This window comes from Bubalus bubalis, chromosome 24 (genome assembly GCF_019923935.1).
Source record: "Bubalus bubalis isolate 160015118507 breed Murrah chromosome 24, NDDB_SH_1, whole genome shotgun sequence".
Lineage (NCBI taxonomy): Eukaryota > Metazoa > Chordata > Mammalia > Artiodactyla > Bovidae > Bubalus > Bubalus bubalis.
Genome location: NC_059180.1, coordinates 18,154,960 through 18,182,291, shown reverse-complemented (window position 1 = coordinate 18,182,291; position 27,332 = coordinate 18,154,960). Strand labels below are relative to the sequence as shown.

Below are 27,332 nucleotides of genomic sequence, written 5' to 3'. Positions count from 1 at the left end.
GATGCCAGAAGTAGGATTGCGTGGAAGTCATCAGGTAAAGTTTTGCTGGCTCTTAAAGTTCTCTCCAAGGTGCTGAAACTTGAACTCACTGGTTGTCTTCACTTAATTCTCTTTAAGACGGTGGACAGAAGATACTTATTCACAGACAAGCTTGACAGACACAGCTGCAATAGCATCGCACTTTGAAATTTTTGAATTAAGTTGCCTGGAACACATACCTTACTCCTATCATGTCATTTCTTCGTTCAAGAATTCTTAATGATTCTTTCCTACTGCAACAAGCTCTTACAGTGCTATCTTTGTGACAGCATGAAGTTCTGGCAAAGAGCATGGCTTTTGAAGTCATGCCTCCTCTATCACTAACTAGCTATGTGATCTTGGGAAGATTGCTTAACCTCCTTGCATCTCTGAAAAATGAGAGTGAGTGGGAATAATAAATATTTACTTCATAGGTTTTGTAAGGGTTAAACAAATTAATGTACATAAAAATGCTTAACAAAATCCTTGTTAGATATTAAGTGCCATAAAACAGTTAGCCAATAAAATCTTTCAAAATCAAATAATATGGACACAAGTTATCTCTCTAGGTGCAATGGGGTAGTGGAATTCACCCTGAACTCAATATCATCTACTGTGTGGCAAATGTGCTGGATACCACACCTGTATACCTCCAACAACTTAACAGGATAGATGTAATTATTATCTCCACGTTGCAGGTGAAGAAATAAGACGCTGAAAGCTTACAATGTTACTTCAAATCATTCAGCCTAAGCAGTCTATTAAAGGTTTGCTTTTAGGTGTAAGTGAAAAAATATAACTAAAACTGTTTGCAAAGAAGTGGAGGATTTATTGCTTTGGTAACTGGAAACTCCATAGCCGAATTTCTAGTTTCAGGCACAGTCGAACCAGGTGATTAAGTGATACTGTCTGGAATTTGTCTTTATTATTTCTTGGCCCCTATTTATTCTCTGTTAGTCTTATGCTGAAGTCGGCTCTCCCCACGTGGTGGCAAAAAATGAAAAAAACCCCACACTTATTATCTTCTTTTTAACATTTTAATCTCTTGTGTAGTTTCTTTTTATTCGTGTGGTTATCTAAAGCTGATTTTCTGTACAGTTATTTTACTTGTAGCTGAGCCTATTTTATTCTTGTGATTTCTATTTAATTCATTAATTTTATAATAATGTTGTTTTGGGTCTCAATTTGTTTCCTGAAGTCTGCAATAGCCCTTTCATCTCATTCTGTTGTTCTATTATCTCAACCTTGAGCTTTCATATTATTGAAATCTTATTTTAATTAGTTTTTTCTATAGCCTGAAGTACTCTTCATGCAATTCTATGAGCTATGTTTTCTTTCCAACAGGTTTCTTCACCTATCTTTTGTGAGTCATATTGTATGCGTCTCTATTTCTCTTTTAATTGCATTAGCAGACTTTCAGTGTTGCAATGTTTTTATAAGCCTCTTGTTCATACTAACCTTGAGTGCTCTTTCAATGTTCTTATATGAAGTATATATTAATATATAAGTGAATTGGCTTTGCCATTTTTGTTCTTTATCTGAAAACTGCATATCTTTCTGATGAGCAAGCTCTGAGTCTGGACATTGGTTGTATACCCTTTTCCAGAAACAAACATTAGAAGAATATGAGATAAGGCAGAGAGAAGGTTTTGCTATAGAAATTGTTATATCTCCAAGGTTCCCTCTCTCTTTCTCACTCTTTCTCTCTCCCCCTCTTTTTTTTTTCTCTCTCTCTCTCTCTCATCCTTATATTTCTATCTCTGTGTATCACTCATTAAATGCCCAAGATCTAGGTTTTTTCCCCTTAGTTGAAGTTATATGTCAATGCCTTGAGAATATTAATTTACACTTTGGATATTATGCCTAATTAGGTCTAAGGGAGCTGAAAAAAAAGGCAGAACTTAATGGTTCCACTGGTTTCGGCAAAAACAGTTGTCTGGTAAGTAGCCAAAATTGAAAGCTGTTCTATAACTTTTAATGGGCAGCTCCTCAGGCCATATCTCCTTAAACTAGGAAGTATTGATAAGCATTTTATTGACTTCTCCTCTCCTCCTTCCCAATACCCAGTACTTGTTTAATGAATTCAAGCTGGGTTAGTCTGCTGCTCTTTGACAGAATATTCTGTTTCTTTTCCTCATTCTCATTTTTTAAGGTTTTAAGTTGGATCCCTTTCATTATAAAGTTGCTGCTAGCATTTTTTTCCCTGGCTTTTACCATTTTTATTAATTTCATGAGTATTGGGGGGAATGTAAATGTGTGATTCAACTTGAGCTTGCTACATTTGCCCAGAAGCCCCATTAACTCCCTGAGGAAACTGATGTTCTAAGAGTTTGTAGTTCTGTAAAATACTCAGTAATTAAGTAACAGAAATAAGACTTACAGCCTGCTCTTTTATTTCCAGTTCTAGTGAGCTTTTCCTCTTGCCTACATTCTCTCAATGGATAATTTCCACTTCTACTGGGAATGGAAACAGAGAAAATAGCTTAAGCCACAGCATGAGGAAGGAAAGAAAAGCTCATTAAAATGACAAGGCTGCTTCACATATTTCATGAATTCATAGATTCATTCATTCAGATATGTGTTACTGAGTTTCTCCCACAAACCAAAATCTCTGCTGGGTGTTAAGATACAAGGAGATGAGGGGAGTGAAAAAGGCAAGAGAGACAAGACCCTTGTTCCTATGGAACTCCAGGCTAACAGGGGAGACAGATAATAAATAAGAAAACACATAGAGGATACACTGTGACAAGCTCAATAAGACACCAAGCAAGTGAGGTGACAGAGAATACCTGGATGTGAGAGGACAAGAATGCTACTTTACATGATGGAGACAGAGAAGGGGATTGGATATATTTTTATGGGGATTGGATATATTCTAAGATCTGAAGGATGAGAGAAGGACAATATCATAAAAAGTGGAAAAGAAAAAAAAATGATTCAAAATGTTGAGGCAGAAAAGCTTTTGGAGCTGGGGAGGATTGGAATGGAGCTGGAGGTGGTTGAAGTGTAGAAATTAGAGGGGCAGATAGAGAAAGGTGATATCAAAACAGTGGGTGGAATTCAGATTGAGCACACTGAATACACCAAAGGGTATGATTGATCATCCAGTCATCAAGTGGCTTCCTGAGGAAGCCCTCCTGTCTGAGAGAATTTTAAAAGAGGGAAGTTTAGATGCTGGAGGTAGTGGCTCTGGGGCTAAATGACCGTTACATTCTCTCTCATAGGTGACAACTTCACAGCACTGAGTGAAGAGAGCTCAGTGTATTTATATGTTGTAAAGAGCTCAGAGATGAAAGGTGCTAGAGGAAGCCAAGCCCGTGGCTATTCTAACATTTCGAGATGCCCGCCCTAGACTGTAATAGATTCCTCTGGCATTTTCTGCTTTCTGTCTGAACCTTGGGTAAGAATCATTTTTTTATTTCCCCAGTTACATCTCACTTGCCTGTGTCTTCCCACTTGGTAGGATGGATGTAAAGGTTAATTCCACATCTGTAACTTCAGGAAGGGCTTTCTTCAGGCTGCCAACCTCTTTGATGATTTGTCTTGGCTGTGGTGTGATAGCATGTCACTTCTCTCCACTCACCCTTTGAAAACAGCCCATTTAAAGAAGGATGATTTGGGGTTAGAGTCAATAAAATCAGGTAGTAAGCAATTCTTCAGCATGTTCGGTCCTCAGCAGATTGGCTGGGTGGCTGGAGAGCCATTATTTTGATGACAAATGTCTCCTTGTGGTGGAAGCCTGGGAGATGCTCTGTGGATGAGCATGCAAAAGCCTTGGGTAACTTAAAGATGCACCTAGACAAGAACCAAATCTGGACCATAACCCTTTTTTTTTTTTTTTTCAGTTTTCTTTTTTTTTTTTTAATTTTTTTAAATTTTATTTTATTTTTAAACTTTACAATATTGTATTGGTTTTGCCATATATCAAAATGAATTTGCCACAGGTATACATGTGCTCCCTATCCTGAACCCTCCTCCCTCCTCCCTCCCCATACCATCCCTCTGGGTCGTCCCAGTGCACCAGCCCCAAGCATCCAGTATCATGCATCGAACCTTGACTGGCGACTCGTTTCATATATGATATTATACATATTTCAATGCCATTCTCCCAAATCATCCCACCCTCTCCCTCTCCCACAGAGTCCAAAAGACTGTTCTATACATCTGTGTCTCTTTTGCTGTCTTGTATACAGGGTTATTGTTACCATCTTTCTAAATTCCATATATATGCGTTAGTATACTGTATTGGTGTTTTTCTTTCTGGCTTACTTCACTCTGTATAATAGGCTCCAGTTTCAGCCACCTCATTAGAACTGATTCAAATGTATTCTTTTTAATGGCTGAGTAATACTCCATTGTGTATATGTACCACAGCTTTCTTATCCATTCATCTGCTGATGAACATCTAGGTTGCTTCCATGTCCTGGCTATTATAAAGAGTGCTGCGATGAACATTGGGGTACACGTGTCTCTTTCAATTCTGGTTTCCTCAGTGTGTATGCCCAGCAGTGGGATTGCTGGATCATAAGGCAGTTCTATTTCCAGTTTTTTTTAAGGAATCTCCATACTGTTCTCCATAGTGGCTGTACTAGTTTGCATTCCCACCAACAGTGGAAGAGGGTTCCCTTTTCTCCACACCCTCTCCAGCATTTACTGCTTGTAGACTTTTGGATCGCAGCCATTCTGACTGGCGTGAAATGGTACCTCATAGTGATTTTGATTTGCATTTCTCTGATAATGAGTGATGTTGAGCATGTTTTCATGTGTTTGTTAGCCATCTGTATGTCTTCTTTGGAGAAATGTCTATTTAGTTCTTTGGCCCATCTTTTGATTGGGTCGTTTATTTTTCTGGAATTGAGCTGTAGGAGTTGCTTGTATATTTTTGAGATTAGTTGTTTGTCAGTTGCTTCATTTGCTATTATTTTCTCCCATTCTGAATGCTGTCTTTTCACCTTGCTTATAGTTTCCTTTGTTGTTCAGAAGCTTTTAAGTTTAATTAGGTCCCATTTGTTTATTTTTGCTTTTATTTCCAATATTCTGGGAGGTGGGTCATAGAGGATCCTGCTGTGATGTATGTCAGAGAGTGTTTTGCCTATGTTCTCCTCTAGGAGTTTTATAGTTTCTGGTCTTACGTTTAGATCTTTAATCCATTTTGAGTTTATTTCTGTGTATGGTGTTAGAAAGTGCTCTAGTTTCATTGTTTTGCAAGTGGTTGACCAGTTTTCCCAGCACCACTTGTTAAAGAGATTGTCTTTAATCCATTGTATATTCTTGCCTCCTTTGTCAAAGATAAGGTGTCCATATGTGCATGGATTTATCTCTGGGCTTTCTATTTTGTTCCATTGATCTATATTTCTGTCTTTGTGCCAGTACCATACTGTCTTGATGACTGTGGCTTTGTAGTAGAGCCTGAAGTCAGGTAGGTTGATTTCTCCAGTTCCATTCTTCTTTCTCAATATAGCTTTGGCTATTCGAGGTTTTTTGTATTTCCATACAAATTGTGAAATTATTTGTTCTAGCTCTGTGAAGAATACCATTGGTAGCTTGATAGGGATTGCATTGAATCTATAAATTGCTTTGGGTAGTATACTCACTTTCACTATATTGATTCTTTCAATCCATGAACATGGTATATTTCTCCATCTATTTGTGTCCTCTTTGATTTCTTTCACCAGTGTTTTATAGTTTTCTATATATAGGTCTTTAGTTTCTTTAGGTAGATATATTCCTAAGTATTTTATTCTTTTCGTTGCAATGGTGAATGGAATTGTTTCCTTAATTTCTCTTTCTGTTTTCTCATTATTAGTGTATAGGAATGCAAGGGATTTCTGTGTGTTGATTTTATATCCTGCAACTTTACTATAATCATTGATTAGTTCTAGTAATTTTCTGGTGGAGTCTTTAGGGTTTTCTATGTAGAGGATCATGTCATCTGTAAACAGTGAGTTTTACTTCTTCTTTTCCAATTTGGATTCTTTTTATTTCCTTTTCTGCTCTGATTTCTGTGGCCAAAACTATGTTGAATAGTAATGGTGAAAGTGGGCACCCTTGTCTTGTTCCTGACTTTAGGGGAAATGCTTTCAAAAGCTATATATGACAAACCCACAGCAAACATTATCCTCAATGGTGAAAAATTGAAAGCATAAACCCATTTTTAAAAAGGTCTTCAGGGGACTCTTCTGTGGGGCTCTCCTGGGAGAATATGGGTTTCATCCAAAACTCTGTCTCTTTAGGCAAATAAAATATCATTTTGAGCCTTTGTTTACCCATCTATCAGTTCAGTTCAGTTCAGTTCAGTCTCTCAGTCGTGTCCGACTCTTTGCGACACCATGAATCGCAGCACACCAGGCCTCCTTGTCCATCACCAATTCCCAGAGTTTACTCAAACTCATGTCCATCGAGTCAGTAATGCCATCCAGCCATCTCATCTTCTGTCGTCCCCTTCTCCTCCTGCCCCTAGTCTCTCCCAGCATCAGGGTCTTTTCCAATGAGTCAACTCTTCGCATGAGGTGGCCAAAATATTGGAGTTTCAGCTTCAGCATCAGTCCCTCCAATGAACACCCAGGATCGATCTCCTTTAGGATGAACTGGTTGGATCTCCTTGCAGTCCAAGGGACTCTCAAGAGTCTTCTCCAACACCACAGTTCAAAAGCATCAATTCTTCGGCACTCAGTCTTCTTCACAGTCCAACTCTCACATCCATACATGACCACTGGAAAAACCATAGCCTTGACTAGACGGACCTTTGTTGGCAAAGTAACGTCTCTGCTTTTGAATATGTTATCTAGGTTGGTCATAACTTTCCTTCCAAGGAGTAAGCATCTTTTAATTTCATGGCTGCAGTCACCATCTGCAGTGATTTTGGAGCTCAAAAAAATAAAGTCTGACACTGTTTCCCCATCTGTTTCTCATGAAGTGATGGGACCAGATGCCATGATCTTCGTTTTCTGAATGTTGAGCTTTAAGCCAACTTTTTACTCTCCTCTTTCACTTTCATCAAGAGGCTTTTGAGTTCCTCTTCACTTTCTGCCATAAGGGTGGTGTCATCTGCATATCTGAGGTTATTGATATTTCTCCCGGCATTCTTGATTCCAGCTTGTGCTTCTTCCAGCCCAGCATTTCTCATGATGTACTCTGCATAGAAGTTAAATAAGCAGGGTGACAATATACAGCCTTGACGTACTCCTTTTCCTATTTGGAAACAGTCTGTTGTTCCATGTCCAGTTCTAACTGTTGCTTCCTGACCTGCATATAGGTTTCTCAAGAGGCAGATCAGGTGGTCTGGTATTCCCATCTCTTTCAGAATTTTCCACACTTTATTGTGATCCACACACTCAAAGGCTTTGGCATAGTCAATAAAGCAGAAATAGATGTTTTTCTGGAACTCTCTTGCTTTTTCAATGATCCAGCGGATGTTGGCAATTTGATCTCTGGTTCCTCTGCCTTTTCTAAAACCAGCTTGAACATCTGCAAGTTCATGGTTCACGTATTGCTGAAGCCTGACTTGGAGAATTTTAAGCATTACTTTACTAGAGTGTGAGATGGGTGCAATTGTGCGGTAGTTTGAGCATTCTTTGGCATTACCTTTCTTTGGGACTGGAATGAAAAGTGACCTTTTCCAGTCCTGTGGCCACTGCTGAGTTGGAGACTTCAGGAAGATATATGGAAGTAACTGGCACAGTGCCTGTACATTCTTGCAGCCTCTCCCATTCCTCCCGTCATTCACCTTCATTCTGCCCCTCTTTTTGGCTTCTGCATCAGTCATTCCTATATGATTCTATGGTCTCATCAGGGAATTTGATGAAGCTATTAGAACATAAACTCTGAAGTCACATCACTTGGGCTTAAGCCGTGGTCTGCCTTTTAACTTGCTCTTCAATCTTGTGCAAGTCATTTAAACTCTGTGTTTTCATTTAGCTACCCATTAAGTGGTGACAATATCTCACAGGGACTCCTGGCAGTCCAGGAGTATTTGTCCACTGGTCCCTCTCAGAGTAACATAGGAAAGCCACTGGCAGTGAACTCACATAGATCCCTGATTCATGCATTTGTCCCCAGCCTGTATTTCAAGGTAAAAGTAATAAGATAATATTGGCTAGATTTTGTTCATAGAGTTGAGCAAAACATAAATAGATTTTAGGCATTGTCCCACATAAGAAAAATAAGAAAAGTAATCATGTATATTCATAATATAAATGCTACATACTTATAATATTTCAAACAAATGTTTGATTATATGAGGCATATTGTGATATAAAAAATTAAAGTGGGCTGAAAAATGAGCCAGGCTTCCAAGCTGGCTCAGTGTTAAAGAATCTGTCTATCAATGCAGGAGGTGAAGGAGACCTGGGCTTGATTCCTGGGTTGGGAAGATCCCCTGGAGAAGGAAGTGGCAACCCACTCCAATATTCTTGTCTGGGGAATCCCATGGAAAGAGGAGACTAGAGAGCTACAGTTCATAGGGTCACAATGAGTTGGACACGACTGAGCATGCATGCATGCAGAATGAGCCCAGTACAGAAATATACAAACACACAAACACAATGATAATAGATAGAAGAGGAACTGTATCAAAATATTAACATTATTTACTTATCTGTAGGTGCTTCATAGACGGAAGACTCCCAAATGCCTAGAGACTAAATCAAAATCCTCAGGCAGTATCAAACCATAGCCTGAAATGTCCTACCACATGGAGAAATGTCTTCTAAATTTTTTTAAAATCCTATTTTCTTTAAAGTACCACTGCATTAAAGAGTAGTATCTATACATATCAGATTCAATATACAGGCAAAATTCTTTGCTGTGTGGCTGTTGCAAAAATTTCAGAACCCAGACCCCATAAATAAATCGATATGAATTTTTTAAAGTGTTTTTCCCCCCACATATTTCCAGTTACATCAACTATTTGAGAAATTTTACCATTTTTACTTCATAGCTTTCCACCTCCTTCATACTGACTCATGCTTCTGATCATCACAAATAGATCATTGTGGAGCAAAATCTAACTTTTCCTAAAAAGCTTGGAATGCAATATATCCTGGGCTATAGCTCTCTACCTTCTGGTATCCTGGAACCTGCACTCAAAGATCATCTCCTCCATCAACACTTCGTTCATCAGGGTAAGTGGGATGTGTTTGCTTCTCCTATACCTTCAGTGCTGAAATAGATACGTGAGTCATGTTGGGGGTGGGGGTGGAAAGGGAAGGGCCTTGACTGGTTTTGAAGACAGTTTTTCAACAAAAGGAGTGGGAAGGGCTGCCTGTATTTTAATTGTTATTAGTTAAGCTTCAAAGGTCCAGCTCTGTGCATAGACAGTGGGTGTATGTTCCAACCTTCTTTGGGAAAGACTTACTTGCTGAGTGCAACTCAGTCCTTCCCCCTCAACCACGTGTTGTAGCTTTGTGATTAAGAACACAGATGTTGGTGTCAGACAGACTTCAGTGTGAATATTGGCTCTGATACTCTGTGCATAATACAAGGATAATAACACCAGATTTACTGGTGTTTGTGGGGATATTTCAAACCTCAAAATCAAATAAAGATGAAAGGTTTTCTTAAGAAATGATTCGATTTGCCTACAAATACATTTAAAAAAAAAATCATGCTTATGATACACATGAAAAGAATCTTTAAAAGATATCAGAGGACATAAAGTGTTACATGAACAAATGGAAAGGAATATTATTTTCTTGGGTTATAAATGAATATAAACTATTAATTATCTCTATATATTCAATATAATTTCATTAAAATGGACCAATAAGCTCATTTTTAAGCCAAAGAAATTGATATTGAAGTTTATATAAAAGTAAAAATGCTCAAGACAAGTAAGAACTTTGATGAGGATTAATGTTACCATATACATGTTATCATATATAATGAAATTAAAAAACTACAATAATTAAAGTAGTGTGTTTCTAGCACACAGATAAATGGAGAGAAATAGAGAGTGTAAAAACTGAAACAAGTATAAAGATGAATTTACAGAGATGATGATACAGGAATGCATTTTAGTGGGGGGAAATGTGAATTAATAAATTTTATTGAGAAATGTGGAAACCATATGACCTAGAGCCCTACTTCACTCCTTATAATGAATGTAATTCTAGAAATAGCAAATATTTTAACTTAAAAAGAAATCAGACAATGGAATATTATTCAATGGTATTAGAAAATAAATTAAACCACACAGAATGAAGAAAGGTTGACTCACCTAACATAAGGGAAAAGATAGTGATGCCTGTTTTTACCATTGTTATTCCAAATTGTACTAGAAGTTTTGGAAATCAAGCAAGAAAAAGAAATAAGAATCATATAGATTTGAAAGAAAGAAGTAGAACTATTCTATTCACAGATGACATGATTCTATATGTAGAAAAATCAAAAGAATACATACACACACAAAACTCACTAGAGTTAGTAAATGGATTCACCAAAGTTGCAGGGTATAATATTAACACAAAAATATAATTAATTGTCCCACTTTGCCTATAAAGGTCTGTATAATCAAAGCTATGGTTTTTCCAGTAGTCATGTGCGAATGTGAGAGTTACCATAAAGAAGGCTGAGCACCAAAGAATTTGTTTTCAAACTGTGGTGCTGGATAAGACTTTTGAGAGCCTCTTGGTCTGCAAGGAGACCAAACCAGTCCATCCTAAAGGAAATCAACCCTAAATATTCATTGGAAGGACTGATGCTGAAGCTGAAGCTCCAATACTTTGGCCACCTGATGCGAAGAGCTGACTCATTGGAAAAGACCCTGATGCTGGGAAAGATTGAAGGCAGGAGGAGAAGAGGGTAGCAGATGATTGGATGGCATCATTGACTCAATGGACATGAGCTTGAGCAAACTCAGGGAGATAGTGAAGGACAGGGAAGCCTGGTGTGCTGTAGTCCATGGGGTGGCAAAGAGTCAGACACGACTGAACGACTGAACTACAATAACAACAGTAATACATCAACCATAAACAACAATCGAGAAAAGAAATTAAGAAAACTACCCCAGTTACAATAGTATCAAGAATAAAATACCTAGAAATAAATGTAATCAAGGAGGTGAAATAGTTTCCAATGCTTACTCTCACATAAGCACCTCCTTCAGAGAAGGCAATGGCACCCCACTCCAGTACTCTTGCCTGGGAAATCCCAGGGATGGAGAAGCCTGGTGGGCTGCAGTCCATGGGGTCGCGAAGAGTCAGGCACGACTGAGCGACTTCACTTTCAGTTTTCACTTTCATGCATTGGAGAAGGAAATGGCAACCCACTCCAGTGTTCTTGCCTGGAGAATCCCAGGGCTGCCGTCTATGGGGTCGCACAGAGTTGGGCACGACTGAAGCACCAGCAGCAGTAGCAAGAGCCTCCTTGCTGTCATCATCAATTGGCGGTTTCTTTTGCTCAGTTTAGCCACCAAGGAGCAGTCAAGACTGCCCTGATAATCTATCATGAAATAATGTCTATTTCTTTTATATCATGTTGCTTTCCTCCAGAAGAATTTATGCCAGCCTGGCTTAGATGTTGATCTCCTATTCATCCTTCAAAGCCAAAATCCAGTGTTTAGGTTCTGTGTATATCTTCCTGCTCACCACCTCAAGCAAAGCTACTAGCTGCCTCAGCCTATATTCAACCTTTTCTTGAGCATCATTCTACTTAAAATTTCACACAGAGATCCCGTTGTGTGGTTATGAAATAATTATCGATGCATGCAGCTGTCTCCCATACTGTAGTGCTACATGGTGACTCCACAGAATTGTGCCAGCTATATTTACCTTCCTCACACCAGTGGCCTGGCAAAGAGAAGTGGTTGTTGAATACATGAGTAAAGAGAGAAAGGAAAGCAACAGTCAAGGGAAAGAAGCATAGAGAACATGCAGTTAAAGTTACCCATTCATCACTTGGTGCCCAGGTGGGGGTCGAAGAGAGCCTTGTGTCAAAGTCTGTGGCTTTCTGGTTCCTATGGGCTATACCATTTCAATCCAACTTTAAGCTAAAGCTTTTAAGGTCGGGTCTAACTCAAGCCTGAACCTACAGGGCAGATGAGTGCCCCTCAGAAAATCAGGCTGAATGTTCTGGGGAAATCAGGGCCTGACAGGCACTGCATATATTCTCCTTCTGCACACACCCTCCTAGGAGTGGGGATGGGAGGAGTGAGAATGATCTTTTTTCAGCACTGGGACAGCGGCCCTTTTGTCCAGTCTAGCCTGTGTGGTAAACCAGGTCAAAAGAAGACCCCTGTTGAAAGAAAAGGAGAGGCTTGCCAAAAGCTCTGGAGAGGCAGGAAACTGCTAAGTCACAATGTGAGTGTAGGAGGTGTTTTTGACAAAGAAAAAAAATATTTGCATCTATATTTGGGGCAGAAAGATTTTGAGAGAAAGACATAGAGTTACCAAAATAACCTGAGATTGATTTTGTGGAAAAGAGGCAGCAGGTGGGGTGGGGGGAATGCTCCTTTGAAGCAGATATCTGCAATAAAAATGCAATTAGGGCTTTTATTTCCAAAATAGGCTGCTACCTGTCATGCTCCAGCTTTGTGAAAAACTCAGAGAAAATCTAAATTCCAGAGGGAAATCAGGTGATGTTCACTTAGCAATTTTTTTTTTTTTTGGTCAAATATATCAGATATTGTGGCTGAAAAATCATAACTTTAGTAGGTTTGTAGACCACAGGCCCCAGCTTGGGCACTGATGTGTACCCCAAACTTAGTACCCCCCTAGATGTTTCTCAAAAAGTTAGGACATGTTCCCTCAACCATTTGCCAGTGCTTTTGTGTTCAAAGGGTCAAAAAATGAGAAAGCATTTAATTTTTTGTTTATCTTGTGTACCTATGATATACCAGACACTTGGTGTCATATATGCTGGTATCTCGTTTCGCATTTTCAGCCATACTATGAGGCAGATATCATTGTCATGCATTATGAATAAATAAACTAAGGCTCAGGGACATTAAGAAGGTTTGTTTTAAGTTACCTCCTCCTAAGTTCATTGTTATCTTCAGAATCAGCACCTGACCTCTAAAGGCAAGACATGCCACAGTCTTTGTTCTTCAATTGTATGGTATTAAGTGACAAAGAAGACTAAAAGCTGCTGTACATAATAGGATCTTCACTCAGGCTAGGCGTGGTGATATACACACATGCACACTCCCTCTATACACACACATATACTCCTGCATACACACATCTACAAATACAATGCATATATACTCATCGCTATTCATTTCTTAAAGATGAGAACACAGAGCCTCACAGAGAGCACTGGGCCCACCCACGCTCAGATCAGATCAGATCAGATCAGTCGCTCAGTCATGTCCCACTCTTTGCGACCCCATGAATCGAAGCACGCCAGGCCTCCCTGTCCCTCACCACGCACGCTCATATAGTCAGTAAGAAATGATCTGGGTTCAATTCCAGAATTATCCGATACCATGGTTTTTTCCATAGTATAGCTCCCAGAGATGGTGGTGGAGTAGAGGTCGACTCTGCTTATTGCCGATCCAATGACTCATCTTCCATTCTTTCTTATTAGTAGAACCCCAGCAACAGACTAGCTAATTTCCTTTCTATTGACCCTGTCCCTTTCCTGGATTCTTTGCCTCTCACTTGGATTATTGCAAGTGCCTCTACGGAATATCCCAGACTCTAGTCACACCCTTTCTGATCCAGCCAGTTCCCAGGTTTATTCAAGTATGTCACAACTAGTGGAAAGCTTTAATGATGACTTGATAAAGTCCAAACTCTTTCACAATCAAACTCAAACTCCAACTACAATCAAACTCAAAGCCTCTTTTGCAGGCTCATTCTATCACTCATATTAATATAAATAATAACATACTCTGTCTCAGCCAGACTAAACCAGTCCTGTTCTGCCAGATGCATCCTGAACCTTTTATTATCTTATCATTCACTTTTGCTAAACACTCTCAACACCGTACTTCCCACCTGTGCAGTCTTAGAGCCCTTTTAAGGTCTAGACCTCAAGATGCCTTATCAAGTTTCTCCCTTTTTTTGGAAATCCATTAAGAATATAATGGATTCATGATACTTAGACATAGATCAGATTCAGGTTGGTATTTTCATACATTGATTTTTGGTGAGGTGATTGATTAAATGTGTTATATTTAGGTTCCACCTACTGAAAGGTTGTTGTTGAATCACGTGAATACACCAGGATTCTTGGCCCCCGGAGGAGAAGAATTCAATCTGGGGCCAGAGACGAGGCTTGATCGCTCCGAGCTTTTGTGTAATAAAGTTTTATTAAAGTATAAAGGAGATAGAGAAAGCTTCTGACATAGGCATCAGAAGGGGGCAGAAAGAGTACCCGCTTGCTAGTGTTAACAATGAAGTTATATAATCCAAAGAATATCTTGAAGTTGTAAAGACCTCATCAGACCTACTCCCATAATTTACATTTTAAGATAATACTGTCCTCAGGCAAAATACATCCTTGTAAAGACCAGGTCTACTCCCATAATGAACATTTTAAGATAACAGAAGGTTGAATCCAAAGACTGTCCTTAGGCAGGATACATTATTGTTATATAATCCTAAGGAATGTGGAGAAAGAAAAAAAGTTTTCCTTTCTTCCTCCTTGAGAATTCCAGACCCCTCTCTCCTTGGGGACCCCTAGACTCCCTATCAACCTGCCTAGGAAATGACTCTCTCACTACTTTATAAAAGATATGCTTAGGTACTGAGGATGCACATACAGTAAACATAAAGAAGGCTGAGCGCTGAACAATTGATGCTTTTGAACTGTGGTGCTGGAGAAGATCTTGAGAATCCCTTGGACAGCAAGGAGGTCAAACTAGTCCATCCTAAAGGAAATAAACCCTGAATATTCATTGGAAAGACTGATGCTGAAGCTGAAGCTCCAATACTTTGACCACCTGATGTGAAGAACTGTCTCCTTAGAAAAGACCCTGATGCTGGGGAAGATTGAGGGCAGGAGGAGAAGGGGAGGACAGAGGATGAGATGGTTGGATGGCATCATCGACTCAATGGGCATGAGTTTGAGCAAAATCCAGGAGATAGGGAAGGACAGGGAAGCGTGGGGTGCTGCAGTCCATATGGTCATAAATACACAACTTAGTGCCTGAACAACAACAAGTTCATTGCCCTCAAGGAACTTATTGAGAACCATTTCTCTGTGCGTCTTTGTCTGTCTCCCACTCTTACACATAAATTAGCTAGAATGTAAAAGATTTCAGAGTGGAAACTCTTTCTTTTGACTAGATGATGAATTTCAAAGACAGATATGCATTACTCTGTGTGGTTATATTACTTGATTATAGTATTATTGTATTATATGTTATAATTATTAGTAGTTATTGTCATTACTAATATTTTCTGATTTATAACTATGGGCTTTATACATGACAAAGTGCTACACACTGTCATGCAATCCTAATAACTCTGAATATGAGAGCTATTACTTACCTCATTTTACAGATGAAGGAAATGAGGCACAGAGTATTTAAATGAATTATAAGGAGTAAGTAGTGGACACAAGCTTTGAACTGTGGCAGTGTGAACCAGACCCTGACCAAGTTCAATGTCCTTACTCCTGTATCATGATACAGGCCTAGCACATATTAAATAGTTGAGAGTATCAACTCTGGGCCTTCCCTGGTGGTCTCGTAATTGAGACTTCACCTTCCATTGCAGGGGTTGTGAGTTCGATCCCTGGTCAGGGAGCCAAGATCCCACATACCTCGAGGCCAAAAAATCAAAACATGAAACAATGTGCACTCATGGGTGGTTCATGTCAATGTATGGCAAAAACCACCACAATATTGTAAAGAAATTATCCTCCAATTAAAATAAATAAATTAATTTAAAATTTTTTTTAATAAAAAAAAACAAAAAAGGCAATGTTTTAACAAATTCGATAAAGACTTTGAAAATGGTCCACATCAAAATCTTATTTAAAAAAATGAGTATCAACTTTTGCATTACCCAGCCTGAGTTAAATCACTGAGTTTCTCCTTATTATCTCTATGACCCCATTAGGAGTCAGTTTCCTTATCTGTAAAATTGGAATAAAGCTAATGTCTATCTTATAGGGTTTGGGGGAGGATCAAATACCTAAATATACATCAAGAATGCAGAATAGCACCTGGTAAAAATTTAGCGTTACTTTAGGCAGTAATAATGGTTATGTAAAGGTTCAGGAAGCAACAGAGAATGAATGAAGACCTAGCCCAGGGTCCCATGCACAGTTTAAACTTAGCAGCAATAAATAAATTTCCAGCCCAGGGCCTAGAATACAACAGGGTGCACAGCAATTGTTTATTGATTGAACAGCTGACTGTCAAAAGGTGGGAAGGGGCGGTGGGGGTGACGCCTATGTGGAAACCCAGGATGAGTTTGCATCATGCTCTGAACATTTGATCTGACTCCACAGGGTGATGGGTCCCCAGCCAGGAAGAATCCAATTTCAATATCTCAAATGGTACACACATCCTCCAGTCCATATCCTGAGCCCTGTAGCTCTAGACCCTGGAGTACAGTTGTCTATACAACACAGCTACTTCTGTGTCTAGACACTGGTGACACCATCCCTCCCCGCGATCTACTATATCCGGTTCTCAAAGCTGCAATTGCACCTCCTGAATGAAGAAGTTTATGAGATTAATTTAAGGATGTCAGTTTCACATGTATATTATCATATGTGAAACAGATCGCCAGTCCGGATTCGATGCATGAGACAAGGTACTCAGGGCTGGTGCACTGGGATGACCTAGAGGGATGGGATGGGGAGGGAGGTGGCGGGGTGGGGGTTCAGGATGGGGAATACATGTACACCCATGGCTAATTCATGTCAATGTATGGCAAAACCACTACAATATTGTAATTAGCCTCCAATTAAAATAAATAAATTAAAAATTTTAATTAAATTAAAAAATTTTTAAAAGGATGTCAGTTTCAGAATGACATGCAGTATTTCTGTCTGAATCTGCACCCAGTAAGATGACAGGTCATCCAGGCTATCCCTCTGCCTCCAAGCATGTCTTGCCCTTCTCCTTCCCCAGAGAGAAGAGCATCACAGCTCTTCTTCTGATCTTGGAGAAACTGAGGCAGGTATGCTTTGTTCCAAGTTTCACTGAAAGAGAACTGGGGCATTTTCTTTGCTGTGAAATGGCTCCAAAGACAAAGGAGATGAAATTCTCTTTTAGATCTGAATTCTTGGGGGACAGGAAAGGAGAGGGAGGGTGATTCTATTCCATCATCATTTTCCAACCCATTCCTTCATTTTCAAAGTCCTTAGACTGCTTATAAAAGCAAAGTCCTTAAGGGAAGAAGGACAGCTCTGGACCTCAAACAAACCCTGTAGTAATGAGGAGGTGGTATACGGCTTGGGACTTAGATGTCCAAATGTTCAAATCCCCAGCCGGCTGCCTCTCTTGTAATAAGATGAAACGACGGACGTGAGGAAGGTATACCCCACACAAAAGCATTGATATTATCATTTTAAACCATCCCTGGATGTGTACTGGAAGGCTTTCCAGGTGGTGCTGGTGGTAAAGAACCCTCTTGCCAATGCAGGAGACATGAGACACAGGCTCTATCCCTGGGTCGGGAAGATACCCTGGAGGAGGGCATGGTAATCCTATCCAGTATTCTTGCCTGGAGAATCCCACGGACAGAGGGAAGGTGTACAGCTATCACCCCAGACACTTTAAAATAGCATTTCTAGGGATAGGACAGATATACCTATTGTTTTCACTCCAGTTTATTCAGAAGGTCAGCTGAAGCTGAGAATCATTTTTATCAGGATTTTGCTCCAAAAGACACTACAGACTTCCAGTGAACTGGATATTACAAGTAGCTCTAAGAGTCCAGCAGCCCAGCTTGTTGTTGTTCAGTCACTCAGTTGTGTCCAACTCTTTTGCGACCCCATGGACTGTAACCCACCAGGCTCCACTGTCCATGGGATTTCCTTCTCCAGGGGATCTTCCTGATCCAAGGATCAAACCTGCATCTCCTGCACTGGCAGGTAGATTATTTACCACTGAGCCACCAGGGAAGCCTGCAAACTGGCTTAGAAAAAGCCTAGACCTACAAGCGTTAAATATGCTTAGGCAGCTACACAGGCCCATTTCTTGAGGGAGGCCCACAGTTTATCTCAGCCCACAATAGTAACCACAGGTAGTGTGAAGATAGAGAAAGAGTCTTTTTCCGTGAAGACTTGATTTGAACTGTTTGAGTTGCCTTTCAGAGAGAGAGGATAGCTCCCATCAATCAGAAGAAAGTTCTAGGTCCATCATATTTGTCCTGACCACTCAAGAGAGGGGAATTACAGAGTTGAAAGAGAGAAGAGAAGACATCCTAAGGAAACCTTCAGCTGATGAATGTAGAGCTAGAGCTCTGTCCCTGGGTCACATTCCTTGTCCAGTATTATGTCTCAGCACAGGACTAGCCCTTAGTAAGCGTCCTTCAAATATTTGTTGAATGGAAAGACAAATGAAAGTTCTGCAAGTAACTTTATCTCTGCCCTGTCTCATTTTATCAAATCTCTGTTCTAGTTTAGAGTTCATGGGGAAAGTCAAGTTTACTCTCAGATACCATGAAGCAAAAAGCATCCTACTTTCTGGCTGATGAACATTTTTGTTTTCTAAGATAGGGAAACTAACACCATAGAAAGAGCATACCTGGGTGGTGGACTAGACCACTTCACAAGTGCCCCACCACCTACCAGCCATGTGACTGATGAGTCACCTTACCTTGCTATGTCTCAGTTTCACCACCTGCAGACCACGGATAATAGCATGTAGCCCACAGGGCTACTACAGGGGTTTCTGCTGTGTTCTCTGCTATGACTGGCACGTGGTGGACACCCTATAAAAGGTGGCTGTTCAGAGAGTGTGACTCTGGCTGACCTTTAAGCCTTTGAGCATAGGAGAGGGTCCTAGCCAATCATCACTGTTCAGTTGTGAAGTCATGTCTGACTCTTTGTGACCCCATGGACTGCAGCACACCAGGCTCCCCCATCCTTCACTCTCTCTCTGAGTTTTCTCAGATTTATGTCCATTGAGCCAGTGTTACTATCTAACCATCACATCCTCTGCCACCCCTTTCTTTTGCCTTCAATCTTTCCCAGCATCAGGGTCTTTTCCAATGAGTCAACTCTTCGCATCAGATGGCCAAAGTGTTGGAGATTCAGCATCAGCATAAGTCCTTCCAGTGAGTATTCAGGGTTGACTTTCTTTAAGATTGAGTGGTTTGGACTATCCAGTAGGGTTGGGCTTTTTGAAGCTTGATTGCCCCAAGGACTTGAGATAGTTTTGGTGGTCAGAAAAGGTATCTTCTTGAGAGTGGATGTACACAGTGGGAAGAAAATGAGAGCTAGAAAGGCAGAGTGGGTTTAAATCCCTATTATGCCACTACCCAGCAGTGTGACTTGGGCCACTGTCTCTCTTGGCCTCTCTTTCCTTATCTGCAGAAGGCAGGGGTCAAATTAAGTGATTTCTCACAGCCCATTGCAGAATTTATAATTTTATCTCTGTATTCATGAATGCCTTACCTGGCAGTACTACCTCAGGTGGTAAGAGCAACAAATGATGGTTATTTGGGGCTAGAAGACCTCATCTGGGTATTTTTTAAGGGAAACTGCAGTAGAAGTTACAGTGTGGAAATAAGATGGGTTAAGGTGATAGGTTGGTGGGTGTTTCTGAAGTTGTTTTGAAATCTGTTTTATAATTGCATTATAAATTTTATATCTTGTGTAACAGTAGAGGTAAAGATCAAGCTCCACAATATCTAGAGCCCAAGAAGGGATCTGAGCAAGGAAAATTTGCGGGAAGATGGAGGAGAATTTAGAACGGTTTTGATCCAAAGTGGAGTTCAAGTGGGATGATGGAAAGAGCATCACTGATTTGCCTGAAAATAGGTGTCAAGTACAGTTCTAAGAGTTTCCCAGGTGGTGCTAGTGGTAGAGAACCCAAGTGCCAATGCAGGAGACATAAGAGACCCAGGTTCAATCCCTGAGTAGGGAAGATCCCCTGGAGGAGGGCATGGCAATCCACTTCAGTATTCTTGCTTGGGAGAATCCCATGGACAGAGGAGCCTGGCAGGCTACAGTCCATAGGGTCACAAAGAGTCAGACATGACTGAAGTGACTTAGCATGCATGTACAGTTCTGAACTGGATGAATGGCAATGTTGATGGCAAACCTTACAGTCACAGTAAAACTGTGTGACCTGGAATAAGCCACATTCCCTCTCAGAGTCTAGATGCCTTATAAGCAAAATGAGAGTGGTGTGCAGACTAAATCAGAGCCTTTGTTTTTTTTTTCTTCTTCTTCTTCATAATAAAAGTTATATGCCCAAATGACCCAGCCCAAAGGGTGGACCTATACTTTGGTGACATCTCTCCCTCACTGAAGGTTTTTTCAAGGAAATAGGGTTATTTTTAGGACAGCCCTATCTGCTGAGTATGAGCCACCACAGAATGAGAGTGGAGACTTGACTTTTTAGCTGCACAATGGCATTCAGTTCTCACTAAAGAAATCAGAATAAAAATAAGGAGAAAGGTACTTACCATATAATTATAGATTTGAATCTGTTATAATTTATAGAAAGAGTGATTACATTAGAATCCATGGTGCTTGCAACATCTTTCCCCAAATGACAGTTACACACCAGGATGGAGAAGCTCTCAGCAAGAGGATCTCCTAAGGTCTACCTCCTAGGGACACTGTGAGATGTCCTATGGGGTCAGTAATTCCCTCCAGGGTGTCTCATAGCTACTACACAGTGGCTTTAGGGCATAGTACTCAAGAAGGCAGGCCCTGGGGTCAGACTACCTGACAGTTCTGTGACTATGAGCAAGCTTTTGTTGTTTAATCACTCAGTCATGTCCAACTCTTTGCAACCCCATGGACTGCAGCATGCCAGGCTTCCCTGTCCTTCACCATCTCGCGGAGCTTGCTCAAACTCATGTCCATTGAGTCAGCAATGCCATCCAACCATCTCATCCTCTGTTGTCCCCTTTTCCTCTTGCCTTCAATCTTTCCCAGCATCAGGGTCTTTTCTAATAAGTCGGCTATTTGCATCAGGTGGCCAAAGTGTTGGAGCTTCAGCTTCAGCATCAGTCCTTCCAATGAATATTCAGGATTGATTTCCTTTAGGATTGACTGATTTGATCTCCTTGCAGTCCAAGGGACTCTCCAGAGTCTTTTCCAACACCACAGTTCAAAAGCTAGGTAGTTACTTTGCTATGCCTCAGTTTTCTCATCTGTAAAGTGAATACAATAATAACTAAGGATATGGTGAGTATGTAATGAAATAATAAATGTCTAGAGCATGGTATATGATCAGTGCTCAGTGTTATCTAAGGTCACACAGGCACTATATTCTCCCCTTTCTTCATTCAGCAAGGATTTACCAGAGTTCTCTGTGAGTCAGTCGGTTTCATGTATTGAGCACAAAGCAAGAAACAAGGTGCTTGGTTGATGTCTCCTGAGGCTTATCTTCTAGTGGAGAGACCAAAAAAAAGGGAGAAGGAGAAGAGAAGAAAGAGGAGGGAGAGGAAGAAGAGGTGGAGGAGGAGGGGGGAGGAGAAAGAGAAGAAGGAGAAGAAGAGGAAGGATATCAAAGAATAAATCACAGAAATTCATATGGCACAGGTAATCGACCAGGCTTCAGCAATACGTGAACCGTGAACTTCCAGACGTTCAAGCTGGTTTTAGAAAAGGCAGAGAAACCAGAGATCAAATTGCCAACATCCGCTGGATCATCAAAAAAGCAAGAGAGTTCCAGAAAAACATCTATTTCTGCTTTGTTGACTATGCCAAAGCCTTTGACTGTGTGGATCACAATAAACTGTGGAAAATTCTGAAAGAGATGGGAATACCAGACCACCTGACCTGCCTCTTGAGAAACCTATATGCAGGTCAGGAAGCAACAGTTAGAACTGGACATGGAACAACAGACTGGTTCCAAATAGGAAAAGGAGTATGTCAAGGCTGTATATCATCACCCTGCTTATTTAACTTCTAAGCAGAGTACATCATGAGAAATGCTGGGCTGGAAGAAGCACAGGCTGGGATCAAGATTGCTGGGAGAAATCTCAATAACATCAGATATGCAGATGACACCACCCTTGTGGCAGAAAGTGAAGAGGAACTCAAAAGCCTCTTGATGAAAGTGAAAGTGGAGAGTGAAAAAGTTGGCTTAAAGCTCAACATTCAGAAAACGAAGATCATGGCATCTGGTCCCATCACTTCATGGGAAATAGATGGGGAAACAGTGGAAACAGTGTCAAACTTTATTTTGGGTGGCTCCAAAATCACTGCAGATGGTGACTGCAGCCATGAAATTAAAAGACACTTACTCCTTGGAAGAAAAGTTATGACCAACCTAGATAGCATATTGAAAAGCAGAGACATTACTTTGCCAACAAAGGTCCGTCTAGTCAAGGCTATGGTTTTTCCTGTGGTCATGTATGAATGTGAGAGTTGGACTGTGAAGAAAGCTAAGCGCTGAAGAATTGATGCTTTTGAAGTGTGGTGTTGGAGAAGACTCTTGAGAGTCCCTTGGACTGCAAGGAGATCCAACCAGTCCATTCTGAAGGAGATCAGCCCTGGGATTTCTTTGGAAGGAATGATGCTAAAGCTGAAACTCCAGTACTTTGGCCACCTCATACAAAGAGTTGATTCATTGGAAAAGACCCTGATGCTGGGAGGGATTGGGGGCAGGAGAAGAAGGGGATGACAGAGGATGAGATGACTAGATGGCATCACTGACTCGATAGATGTGAGTCTGAGTGAACTCCAGGAGTTGGTGATGGACAGGGAGGCCTGGGGTGCTGTGATTCATGGGGTCGCAAAAAGTCAGACATGACTGTGTGACTGAAATGAACTGAATCTAATGAAAATAAAAGAGATATGATGAAATTAAATAGGGTGGAAGGGAAATGTTACAGCGAATGACTAAGATGGGGAATCTTCATCTACCCCATTTCTGTCCCCAAGCCAACAGTTCCCTCCCCTCTTCACTTCTTTTCCTTGAACCCCTGTCCTGTCATAGATTTCTGTAGTGCTGTGTTGAACAAGCTGTGATTTAGTGATTCAGGTATGAAACTTGAACTATGTGGCTTCACTAGGATTGGAAATTACAGTTTTAAGCTTTTTCGTTGTTCCTTACTGTATCCCTGGACCATAAAGAAGCCTGAGTGCCAAAGAATTGATGCTTTTGAACTATGGTACTGGAGAAGACTCTTGAGACTGTCCTGGACAGCAAGAAGATCAAATCAGTCAATCCTAAAGGAAATCAACTCTGAATATTCATTGGAAGGACTGATGCTGAAGCTGAAGCTCCAATCCTTTGGCCCCCTGATGCAAAGAGCTGACTCATTGGAAAAGACCCTGAAAGCTGGGAACTATTGAAGGTAGAAGGAGAAGAGGGTAACAGAGGATGAGATGGTTGGATGGCATCACTGATTCAGTGGACATGAACTTGGGCAAACTCCAGGAAAGAGAAGGACAGGGAAGCCTGGCGTGCTGCAGTCCATGGGATCGCAAAGAATTTGGACACAACTTGGTGACCGAACAAAAATATACCCCTTGGGGCTTCTCTGCTGACTCGGTGGTAAGCAATCTGCCTGCAATGCAGGAGACTTGGGTTTGATCCCTGGGTCAGAAAGATCCCCTGAAGAAGGAAATGGCTACCCACTCCATTATTCTTCACTAGTAAATTCCATGGACAGAAGAGCCTGGCGGGATACACTTCACAAAGAGATGGACACAACTTAGCGACTAAACAACAATCACAATATATCCCTTATCCTTAGGTCAATGCTTGTTATAAAGTAGATACATATTCAATAAATATTCACTGAATGCATGTGTGAAAAGTCAGAGCCATGAATGACTTGCTGCTTCACACAGCTGGGAAAAATACTGATTCAGCCTCACGCAGTCTGCTCCCTTTAGAGTTCATATAAGGATTCACAGCCCTTGACAGTCTCAGCCACTTCTGGTTTTTGTACAACCGTACAAAGACTAAGAAAGAGTGCTGATAGTCTGAGAAGCCAGAATCCAATGTTACCTTTTTTTGTTACTTCTATTAAAAAGCAGAGACATTACTCTGCCAACAAAAGTCTGTCTAGTCAAGGCTATGGTTTTTCCAGTGGTCATGTATGGATGTGAGAGTTGGACTATAAAGAAAGCTGAGCACCCAAGAATTGATGCTTTTGAACTGTGGTGTTGGATAAGGCTCTGGAGAGTCCCTTGGACTGCAAGGAGATCCAACCAGTCCATCCTAAAGGAGATCAATCCTGGGTGTTCATTGGAAGGACTGATGTTGAAGCTGAAACTCCCTACTTTGGCCACCTGATGCAAAGAGCTGACTCATTTGAAAAGACCCTGATGCTGGGAAAGATTGAAGTCAGGAGGAGAAGGGGACGACAGAGGATGAGATGGTTGGATGGCATCACCGACTCTATGGACATGAGTTTGAGTGAACTCCGGGAGTTGGTGATGGACAGGGAGGCATGGCGTGCTGCGGTTAATGGGTTAGCAAAGAGTTGGACACAACTGAGCGACTGAACTGAACTGAACTGTTGAACTTGAGGAAGCCACATCACTCTAGACTTCTGTTTTCTCATTACTAAAATGGGAAAGCAAGTTCTTCTATTAGCAGGAATTAAGTCAGATATTAGATGTGAAAGAATGAATTGTAAATTCCTACCAAGTGCATGATATTATCATTACAATACAAGCAATTAGTGGCCACAAAGTAAAACTCCAGATCCTAAAGCAAATGTTTGATAAGGATCATCTCCAGCCTCCTTCAGGCCCTAAAGCCCTTAGATCTCCTTAATATCCACCCAGGTACTCCTCTTTTTGTCCTTAACTAAACATTGTAGGGACTTCTTGGGTATAAAAAGAACTATGAGCCTAGAGCTATGATAATATAACCAAAGTTTGCTGCAAATGAAAGAGCTAGAATTCGAGGCATTTAGAAGCTCAGAATAAACAGACTAATTGGAGGAATGAAATATCCATTAGTCTAAATGAATATTTCTATAAAGCTGCATGTTAGACATTGATAAAAAGAGATGATTAAATGCAGAATTAACCAAGATTAATTATTTTAATCAAGAGATTAATCACGATTATATCTTTACATTAGTTTACTCGGCTGATGTTTGCTCAGCAATCTGAGAGGAAATCTGTTCATTTATCACCTTCATGTTTGAAAATGGCCCATATTTTATACAGCCTCCCATCTACCATCATTAACCTCTTTGTAAACAGAAGCTCCTAAACAGATAAATAGCATTTGAGAAGAACGTGCATGGGGCCAAGGACACAGAGCTCCATGCCAGGGGTCTGGAGTCAAAGCTGAATTCTCCAAAACGTTTGAGGGATGGGCAGACAGAGGCGATGGGTAAAGTTTAGAGATGGTGGTTTGTATGAGCATGAGAAAGCACAGTAGCTGGTAGAAATGGAGCAGGAAAGCACTCTGGCTCTGGGAAACTAAAGCAGCCCAGTGCCAAATGAGATATTAGGAAGTGTGAAGACAGATCTGGATCATGTAGCTCCTTGATACATTCACATGTTCCTTCATCTCCAGGTCTTGACAGATGAATTTGCTGATAACCATCCAAACTCGTTCTGTCTGGGGCTCCATATTCTTAGTGAAAAGTCTGAACATTTACCCAGTGTTCATACCAAAAAACTGGACTAATTCCTAATATGGGTGTCTGTACTACTTCCCCAACCAATCAGAGTATGTATATTATATTTATATCGACATAGTTCATATATATTCATATATATACAATATTTACATATTATATTAATGCATGCTATGTATACATACATATGTGAATATTATTATATATGCATATGCAATTGCTCTGTCTTAGATAACAATTCATCCTCTTCAATGTGGCTTGCATTTCTTACTTGGGTCATGCTGGCTGGATTGGAAACTGGTAGGAATCACTACTAAATTAAATAAATTTGAGAAAATTATGCCACATTGGACAACTCCTGTATTTTTTCTTCCAACAGAAGTTTATTAAATACTTGTTGTACATCACAGCTTCCCAGGTGGCTCAGTGGTAAAGAATCCACCTGCCAGTGCCTAAGACACAGGTTTGATCCCTGGTCCAGGAAGATCCCCTAGAGGAGGAAATGGCTCCCTATCCAGACAGAGGAGCCTGGCAGGCTATCGTCCATGGGATCACAAAGAGTCAGACATGACTTAAAGGCTGAACAGCAACATTGTATAGCAGGCTTTATGGTTTAACTGAGCAGTGCTTTTGATGGATATATTCTGTGGTTAAGTTAACTCTTAATATAAAGTACTATCACTATAAAGTACAATCCTAATTTATATTTTGCCAAAGAAAAACTGAGTCCTGGTGAGTTTAAATAACTGGAACAAAGTCTATAGGTAAACCTGGGGAGAATTGAGATCTTAACAATTATTGAGTCTTTTGATCCATGAATATGGTATACTTCACTATTTAAATCATCTTTAATTTCTTTCAATGATGTTTTGTGGTTTTCAGTGTGTAAGACCTGCATTTATTTTGTTAAATTTACTCACAAATACTTTATTTTTTTGATACTATTTTGAATGGAATTGCTTTCTTAATTTCATTGAGATTGTCTTTTGTTGATATAAAGGAATTGCAGTAGATTTTTGTATATTAGTTTTGCATTCTGTGACCTTGCCAAACTTGCTCATTAGTTCTAGAAGGTTTGTATGTTGGGGGTATTCACTGAAATTCCCTACACACTGAACAACAACATGAACAACAAAAGGTATATAAATTGTCTTTAGATATTTATAACTCAACTTTACCTTGCCTTAAACAGCTCCTGACTTAAGTAGCATCTGAAGGAGATCAGCCCTGGGTGTTCTTTGGAAGGAATGATGCTAAAGCTGAAACTCCAGTACTTTGGCCACCTCATGCGAAGAGCTGACTCATTGGAAAAGACTCTGATGCTGGGAGGGATTGCGGGCAGGAGGAGAAGGGGACAACAGAGGATGAGATGGTTGGATGGCATCACCGACTCAATGGACATGGGTTTGGATGGACTCTGGGAGTTGGTGATAGACAGGAAGGCCTGGCGTGCTGCGATTCATGGGGTCGCAAAGAGTCGGACACGACTGAGCGACTGAACTGAACTGAACTGAACTGATTGAAGTATCATTTTGTGCCCTTCAAAATCTGAAATCCTTCATTAACTCTCAGAGTTCATCCCCAGTCCCAGAATGCTCTTATTCCCCAAAGACTTTCTCTCATTTGGGTTTGGTGCTTCCAGTCTGCATCTGGCAGCTTGGATCTCGGATTTGG

General features: G+C 40.5%; 1 long non-coding RNA gene across 2 annotated transcripts; it reads left to right on the top strand.

The window, feature by feature from the left end:
* Positions 1-736: 736 nt before the first annotated feature.
* On the top strand, positions 737-26,992 carry LOC123331578. Of its 2 annotated transcripts, none has more exons than XR_006548293.2 (4): positions 737-909; positions 1,890-1,957; positions 9,005-9,140; positions 26,851-26,992. It is a non-coding gene; the product is annotated as an uncharacterized LOC123331578 (long non-coding RNA). The 2 variants fall into 2 exon arrangements; XR_006548294.2 differs by lacking the exon at positions 26,851-26,992 and adding an exon at positions 16,420-16,732.
* Positions 26,993-27,332: the final 340 nt, after the last annotated feature.